Here is an 8541-nt window from a genome sequence, read left to right on the forward strand (position 1 = left end):
TCATCAGGGAGACACTATGGCTCCACAAGGAAGGTAAAACATTGACAACAACAACAATAAGCACTAATGAATTTTGCACACAAGGATTTCTAATATGACATTCACCATGACTCCCTAATGATTCTCTGCAATGTGTCACTGAAACGCAGCTACTGATGACAGCACTGTCACTTTACCATGAATTGTTTCAAGGCTGACCTAGTATTGAACTTAGCTTCTCCATTTGGCCTCTTGACAGCTGTATCTCTTAACCGTGCCCATCACAATAATGGTCAAACAACTGAGACTGCATCTCATAAGAATGACTGTTCATGCTCGGAGACGCTATACATTTTCATAGCCAGACGTGGGAGAATTATGCACTTGAATTAGCAGCACTGCTGTTCAATGTACCGCAGTGCTAACACAGCACTAAAATATGAGACTAATCGTAACAACAGCAGGACTGTAAAGACCTTAAAAAATCAAACCAAAGCTGAACATAAAAGCTCACACAGGAGAGAATGAGACAGGGTTCAATCTTTCAGGTTTGGACTTTAAATTGCACTGGTACCATTGTTTAGAAATACTTACCATCCTCTGTTAATATAGCAACAGTTACACGAACAAGAATGTATTACTGTTAAAAGACACAAAAAGAGAAATATAAGTGAAAATATTAGCAGGTGAGAATGACATTAGCTGTTTCACTAAGAGCCACTGAATGACAAATGCATAAGGTGAAGTGCCAAAGCCCTCTAGTGGCTGTGAAATTGTAACTTAAGGTCCTTTACAGTCCAAAAACATATATTTTAGGTTAATTAGAGATTCTAAGCAGAAGAAACTGGATGAATACATGGCATTTTTGTTCCCAACACAGACTCTTGTAACAGTTTTGAAAGACACCGAGAAATTATGTTTGAAAAAGCATCTATGTGTTCTTCAAGAGGGTACGAACAAACAAAACCCTGTTGTTTGCTTGGGGCAAACTCATGCTGGAGAGATCCAGTACAGACAGGATGCTCATTTTCCAAAAAGAACTGCAGGTGAACTTCACTAGGGTGGGGAGGAAAAAAGGTAGGTGATAGCATGGATAAGCTTTCACTGCATCATTAAGCTGTCTTTGTAGAAATCCGCAACAACACCTGTTCAGGATGGCTGCAGAGTGTTCTGAGGATGTAAGCTCATTGTACAAGCAGATAATCTGTGCCCACCTTTGTCTGCAACACTTTTCTCTCTCCAGCGCGTCTGAGGATACATGCTTCATGAATGCTATCATTCCTAATGAATGCATTTATTCATTAAGCCTTTGCTAATTAATTGTGCCTTCATTGATAGAATAGCTTTTATGCTTGTGTCAAAACACTTATTCTTTTTAATTTTTCTGTGTTTATGTTTGAAATAAAAATGGTTAATAAACAAAAAAAGGAATCTGTATAAAACAATCATCCTACAATAAAGGGGATGATGTCATAATTTGAATTGAGGAAATGAACAAAATGAGTTATAACCCCTCTTGTGTATTTAAAAAGTATATATATTGGTTTTCAAGATCATTCTGCTCACATAATTAAATCTCTGTAGCACCCTTGAGTTCAGCTCTTCTATTACATTGCAAACCTTACAGGATATTTATTTGGTGTACAACCTTGTAAAAACAAAAAATTAAATAAATAACAAATATATGCAGCAAAAAAAAAGAAAAAAAAGGCAACCCTTTTTAAAAAAAAAAAAAAAAATAAATAATGCTTGAAAACTACTATAGACATATAAGAAAAATAAATTTTCCACCCATCAATGAGATGCTCTCTTAAACGCTCAAGGACAGAGCCCGTCTGTGAGTGGATTTTTGTCTAAATATGTGTGTGCACTCCTTCAGCACTCAAACAAAGCTAACTTCTTCATTCCACTCAGGGATATACAGTAACAAAGGGTCAAAGCCTTCTGAAGCTATCAGATAGTGCAGCTTCTCCACCACAAATGGACACTGCAGCAATGCAAGACAGATTGATTTCTACATATTGAAAACAAACACTTTTACCTTGTGGGAGGCATTGTTTTCCCTTAGGCTCATGTTGATTAAAAAGTGTAGAAAAGAGAGGATCAATTTGCATCTGACAACCCGGAGGTAAGCAGAAAATGATAATGAAGGATTTATCTGAATCCCTGTGCACGGGATAGAAAATAGATAAAGAGTATGGGAAACAATTCTGTAAGAATGGAAGTTCTCAAATCGAAGAGAGAGGAAATATTATCAGAATTAATATGCATGGTCTATATGCAGTTTAATTGTTTAAAATCCATGACAAACCTTTCTCGGTGCAGGCAATATAATTAGGGTTTGCCTAAATAAGAAAGGTTCAGTCACACACATACACACAGAAATCTGCGCAAACTGTGGGAGGTGCTGTAACAGTTTGCCAACAGAAGACATTCACGCTTTGATGCATCTGGAAGGGTGCTAGCTAATTCCCAGGACTTCCTATCCCATATAAGAATTGTGGATGACTTTGTTCGTCATTAGCTATTCACACAAACCACCAGCTCTGCATGTAAACCACTGCCTCACAGTCTCCTACGGCGATCTCCTCTCTCTTGAGTCTAGACTCACACCTTTATTCTCCCTGCTATCAAACGCACACATCAACACACAGTATGTGACCACATGACATGTCATCTGTGAATATATAGCTCTGTTGTCACAGGCAGCAGGCGCTGATTACTAAGGATGTCACCCATTGTGCCCTGTGGTATCACACAAAGGTCTGTGATCATGACGAGTGCAGAAACTCACAGTGTGTGCTCAATCCAACTGGGCGACAGAGGAGAAGTTCTGTCATGGAAAGGGCTAATTTACAGCCTTTCTTACACTCAGGAAGTTCTCCAAGCTACTTGTTTGCTTTTATATCTGTCTGAACAGTAGGCAATATAAAACGTAGGATACGTTGATTTAAACTTCTTATATCTTATCAGAAAGTGATCTACCAACAGTCACAATGTAGCTTTCCAGACAAAATCATATTTGCAAGTCCTGCAGGATCTAATGCTGCTAATTTTCTTTGTAAGAAATTGGATCTTAGGCTAGTTGAGAAATATAAAAATGTGGAGAAAGAAGCAGTAAAGAAAAAGTCCCTTTAAAAGCTTTCTGGCTCTATCCATGCTAAAAAGAAAAAGCTATAGTCCTGATGCAGAATATTTAAAGTCTAATTGCATTTGTATTTGTATCTGACATATACATAAAACACAGAATTCCCTAATGTAACAATAGTTCACTGCAGAATGTAAACTAATTTTAACACATCATAGTGGTACAGAAGCCATGAAAAAGGTGTATTAAATAGACTTGTATGTGTCTTGACAAAAGCATATATGATGGTATGATGTTTATTCACAGCAGAGAATTTAAAATGTGGAATTTCGTGTATTTTGCGGTGTAACAAAACTTTGTGGCAGAGCCAATAACCGAGAAAGTTGTGTGACACTAGCAGGGGTGCGCTCAGCATCATTGCACAGCAGCCAGCAGCCCATGCAGTCAACTGTGCCAGGCGCAATAGAACTCTGCAGAGTGGTCTGATGAAGCTATCCATGGTATCGTCGGCTGTCACTGAAGAAATGTGGGCGGCTGCTGTCCTTTTATAAGGGCAGCACCCTGAAGGATTGAAGAGGATCATTCTGATTGCCTGAACATGAGTGATCCTGAGTGGCTATAATCCTATAGAGCCCTGTTAGAGAAAGACGCCTGTGCAAAAATAGAAAATATAGATTTGACTTTTGGTTTTTCATCACGTCTTTTCAAGTCTCCTAACAACTTGCTCTGTGCTTCTCAGAGTTGAGTATTTAAAGACAGTCAGTTAAAACCACTGGAGTACATACATCTAATCTGCCATGAAATGCAAATGTTCCCTTTTGCTTTGTAGCACTTGTGCTGACCACAGTTTGTGTGTCTTCTCTGGTGTGTCTAAAAGTCTGACATCCCTCATCGAGTGCTCTAGCTTGGCCAGTTGCAGTCTTTTTACGTATTCCAACAGACTTAGCCAATTGTCACTTCAAAAGCAGCATCACAGCAGTTGGTGATATGCCACTGTCATATTTTTCCAAAAGGGAAGCTTCAATTCATAAAAGTGCAATCATTGAAAAAAAAAAACCTGCTTTCCTAACATCATAAATAAGCATTTTCACATAGGTAAGGCCACTTTACCTATTTTCAGTGCAGCTGAGCACGTGTACAAGTCCGACATACTATATATAAAGTTCCAGTAAGTTATTTTTCTGCAGAGGCAGCGATAACAACATCTCAGATGCCCCGCTATGTTAAATCAACTTTAATTTTAACACACCTTTTTAATCACTACAAAATTCCTAAATAGAAAAAAATAGCAGGATAGATTACTTCATAAACAAGCTTCTCATATTTGACATTTAATGAATAACCTAAAATCCAACAATGCTGACTAGTTCTATTATTGCATTACCAACGGTAAAGAGGAGATTTCTGCATGTTTGAGTCAGCAATTTCTGTAGTTAAATATTGCCTGAAGTGCTGGAACTCTCCAGAAACACGCCATCTTCCACAGTCTGACATCCAAACAATTCTTATGTTTCATTAACTTTTTATTTCAAGTGGCAGTGGTAGATATTGAGGTTTATCACTGTTATTCATGAGAGGAAAATGTATATAGCAAGGCCCCCACAGCTGAGCAGAGAGAAAACAGAAGACAGAAATAGAGGGCCAAGAGTGAGGGCCCATTTTCATTTTAATCAGTCAGCTTGTTGATTCAGTTGGCTATGAGCACTCTACAAACAAAACCAAATGGCAGCTCCTGGCACTGTCAGAGGCACAGAGACTCTGAGCAGAGTGATGAGAGAAGAAACATACAGAAAGGGAGTTTGGGAAATCAAGGTTTCATTAAGCTGGCCAAACACAGTGAAACTCAGCACTGACCAGCCACTCCAGCGCAGGACTGCTGCAAACACAAGACTGGCCAAAATTGGATGTTTCACTTCTGAGAGCCCTGCAGGATCTATGGCAGTAGCTCAGTAAAACTGGACATATTGCAGGACTTGAAAAAAGGCAGTAAAAAGAAGAGGGAAAGCAGTTCCCTTGTTCTTTATTTGAATTATTCTGAATGGTCAACAGAGAGGGAGGTGCAAATATCTGAATGACATATTTAGACTAATAATGAAGATAAATGAAGTCCTTCAAAACTACTCATGTCTGATAACCACCACTATTGATAACAGCTTCATTATCCCTCTGAAGCTCTTCATTCTAAGCCGAGCCACAAGCCCTTCTTTTGTTGTGCAGGTGCTGACCTGAAGGCTGATGAGGTTCATGGAGTAGACATCACAGAGGGCTGGCTATGTCAATCACCACATGGTGATCTCCTGAATACCTGTGTAAGTTGTGCCATTCGGCCACTGGACTACATGTTAAACAATTAGGGAAAAGCTGCCTTTGCACCTCTGCTTAATTGGGAAAACGTCAGGCTCCCCGGCTGAAAGCAGTCTGACATTTTAACCAGATTACAGTCTCATCCGAAGGCTTTTCCATTAGCCAAGGTATGTCTCCCAATCAATCTCCCTCTGCTCTGTCTTCTAGCTTTTCTCTCACTGTCTTGTTCTTCCAAGTTGAAATCACCCTTTGCCCAGCGTGTTAAAACGGCCATATCTGAGAAACAAAAATGGCAAACTGAAGAAGCTGATGCGTAGCTTCCCTTCATTCAAGCTCCATGAGAGCTTGTGTAAATTACAAGCACAGCTTCAAGGTTGAGATTCATAAAGACAAACTATACACAAGAGTCAAATAGAAAAATGTATTTGTCGCACAAAATGATTTAGTTCTTGATTGTTTCAGCAAGGACTAACAATTTTACCTCAGTCTTCCTCTTGGCAATTCTTTCCTTTGTTTTTGCAATTTTGTCTTTTCCTATTGTTCTTTTTCCTTTTTCCTACTACATGTCTACATGTTGTTTCATTTGTTTTGACCTCCTGTTTGCGGCTTAAACCTCTGTAATAAAGATTTGGTTTTGCATTTGGGTAGTTTTGTCTTTAAATAATCACACAATTGCGGTGGTACAGGGCAGCATTGAGGTCCTGATGTGCTTCTAAGCCTCTTTTGAGAGGCTTCTTTTCCATTTCCCTACATAAACCACACCTTAGCTGTTACTAAGTACTGGTAAACCTCAGACCTTTTCATATTTTTCTTTGCTTCAGTAAAAGGGCAGCAAAAATCAATGAAATAGTCTAACTGGCTGTACATTATATCTGAGGCTTCTTCTTCAGGTAGTAGGGATACTTCTACTACTACTTATCTTATACCAGTAATGGTCCCAACACCCAATATTATATTTATTGTAGCAAACAGCTCTTAGAGTAAAGTTATTCCGTCACCCTTACATGCAAGGCTGTCACACTGATATAGTTTAATATTTATTTACAAAACTATAAGTGAGATATTTCTTGCTCAGTCTTAGAAAATATCACAAAGGAGAACTAGTAATAACTTATACTCCCTCATGGCAATTTGATTCTGAGACACATTTGATCAGTTTTGCAAAACAACAAACAAGCATCATCAGCGCTGTATCAGCTACGGGTTTAGTTAAAATCAAAAGCCCAATCTCACCCTAAACACACATTGTTGGTGTCAGAAGTGATGTCCCACCACGATAAGCTTTTATAGACCCTGAACACTTTGATAAGCAACACAGCATGGTCTTTGAAGTCTGATAACAGGGTGTAGCATAAAGACCGGCAAATTGCTGGGACAGCTGCATAAATCCATGCAGATAAAGATGAATTGAAGCGAAAAAAGATTCTACTCACTCTTACAGCTTAGATTAGATTTTTTTTCCCATGCTATACCACATCCCACCCAATCCCAATTTACTCAATCCAACTTACTACAAAGTACTGAAATTTCTAAACTAATAATATCCAATGTCGTCAACGAATAAAACATAAACCAGTAATCTTTTAACTGTTTAGATCGAGGATGTCAAACAAATTTTACATCGTGGGCCTCATACAATGCAATTTGTTCTCAAATAGACCAGACCAATGAAACTGTCAATGTAAAGAGCTTGAACTACGCAAAGAAGTGCAATTTCAACATTATGTCTCATGAACAAAGAAAATGGTGTTGCAGTAAATGAAAGAAATCTGTTAGTGCAACTCTTTGGACTTAAATTGTGAAAAATAAATATGTCAAATTCAACAAATGAATGGCCATGGGGAGATCTTTATCAGTAGGAAAAGCTGTAAAACTAATGAAAATACAGTTGAGAGTCTAAAATGTATGCACTCCTCAACATTTTTCAGTCCTCCAATGGACCAGATTGAAGGTCTTATGTTTGACACTCCTGGTTAGATGATGTTTCAGTTTGCATATAACTGCGTTTTGAGCTCCTCAAGCTTTTCCAAACTACTATTATCAATTTTCAAGGTTTTAATTTCCAAAGACTTGGATACTTGGTGGGCTGAGGACAAGCAGCTGGTGACAAAGGCTTGCTAAGTGCTTAAATCTATTGATGTTTCAGATGAGACCAAAGAAAATAGAGAATAATGGGCCTTGAGCCTCTAGGTTTATTTTAACTTAGGTAAAGAGATGGGCCTTCTTATGCTCTGTGTAATTTCAGAAAATGAAATATCTGGACTCTTACAAAACTCACTAATACAAACCTTGATAATCTTAAGAGGCACTGCAAAGAATTATGTTCATTTATATCAAATAATTATCAAATAACATGGAGAAAAAAAATATTTTCAACTAAAATATGATAGCAAAATGTTAGAGTGCTCTTGGATGTAAATGCACACTCACACTCAAACACCCACACATATTTATAGCTTGGATCTTATTACTAGGTTCTCAGCCCCCGTCTTTTAGAGGTACTTGGCTATGGCTGACCTTTCACATCTTTATCATAGTTGCTGCTGGCGTGTGGAATAACCAGGTACTTGCAGTTGTCCCGTGTTTCTGCATTTCTGCTATTCTGACTGGTAGTTCCATTCATTCAGCTCACTTCACCTCTATTTGCAACCATTCGACCACACTACATCCTAATGTCCTTAATGTAGATCCTGGTGAGATGGATCCGTGAGTAGATGTCTCTCTCACTTCTGGCATACAGCTTGATGTCACCCATGTATGAGCTGTTCTTGAGCTAATCTGAAAGCCACATGAAGTTTAGAGATCTGTAGTGATTGACTCTGCAGAAAGCTGGTGATTTCTGCACCTCTGCATCCGCTGACCCGCTCTCTGATTTTATATGACTGACCATGTCGTGGCCGAGTTGCTATTGTTACCAGTACCACCAACAGTTTACTGTGGAATATTTAGTAGCAAGGAATTTCAAAACTGGACTCGTTGCACAGGTGGCATTCTATCACAGTACCACACTGGAATTCACCGAGCTCCTGAGAGCAATCCATTTTTTTCACAAGTGCTTTTAGAAGAATGATTCTGGACACTTGTGACCATTGAAGTGATTGGAACATCTGGGACTACAAGTTTCAGATGAAAATGCAGCTATTTTCCAACCAACCAGACACAGAGGGGGA

The sequence above is a fragment of the Diplotaxodon limnothrissa genome, linkage group LG4, assembly GCF_057381915.1.
Source record: "Diplotaxodon limnothrissa isolate DT_005_m linkage group LG4, D_limnothrissa_male_GT1.1, whole genome shotgun sequence".
NCBI lineage: Eukaryota > Metazoa > Chordata > Actinopteri > Cichliformes > Cichlidae > Diplotaxodon > Diplotaxodon limnothrissa.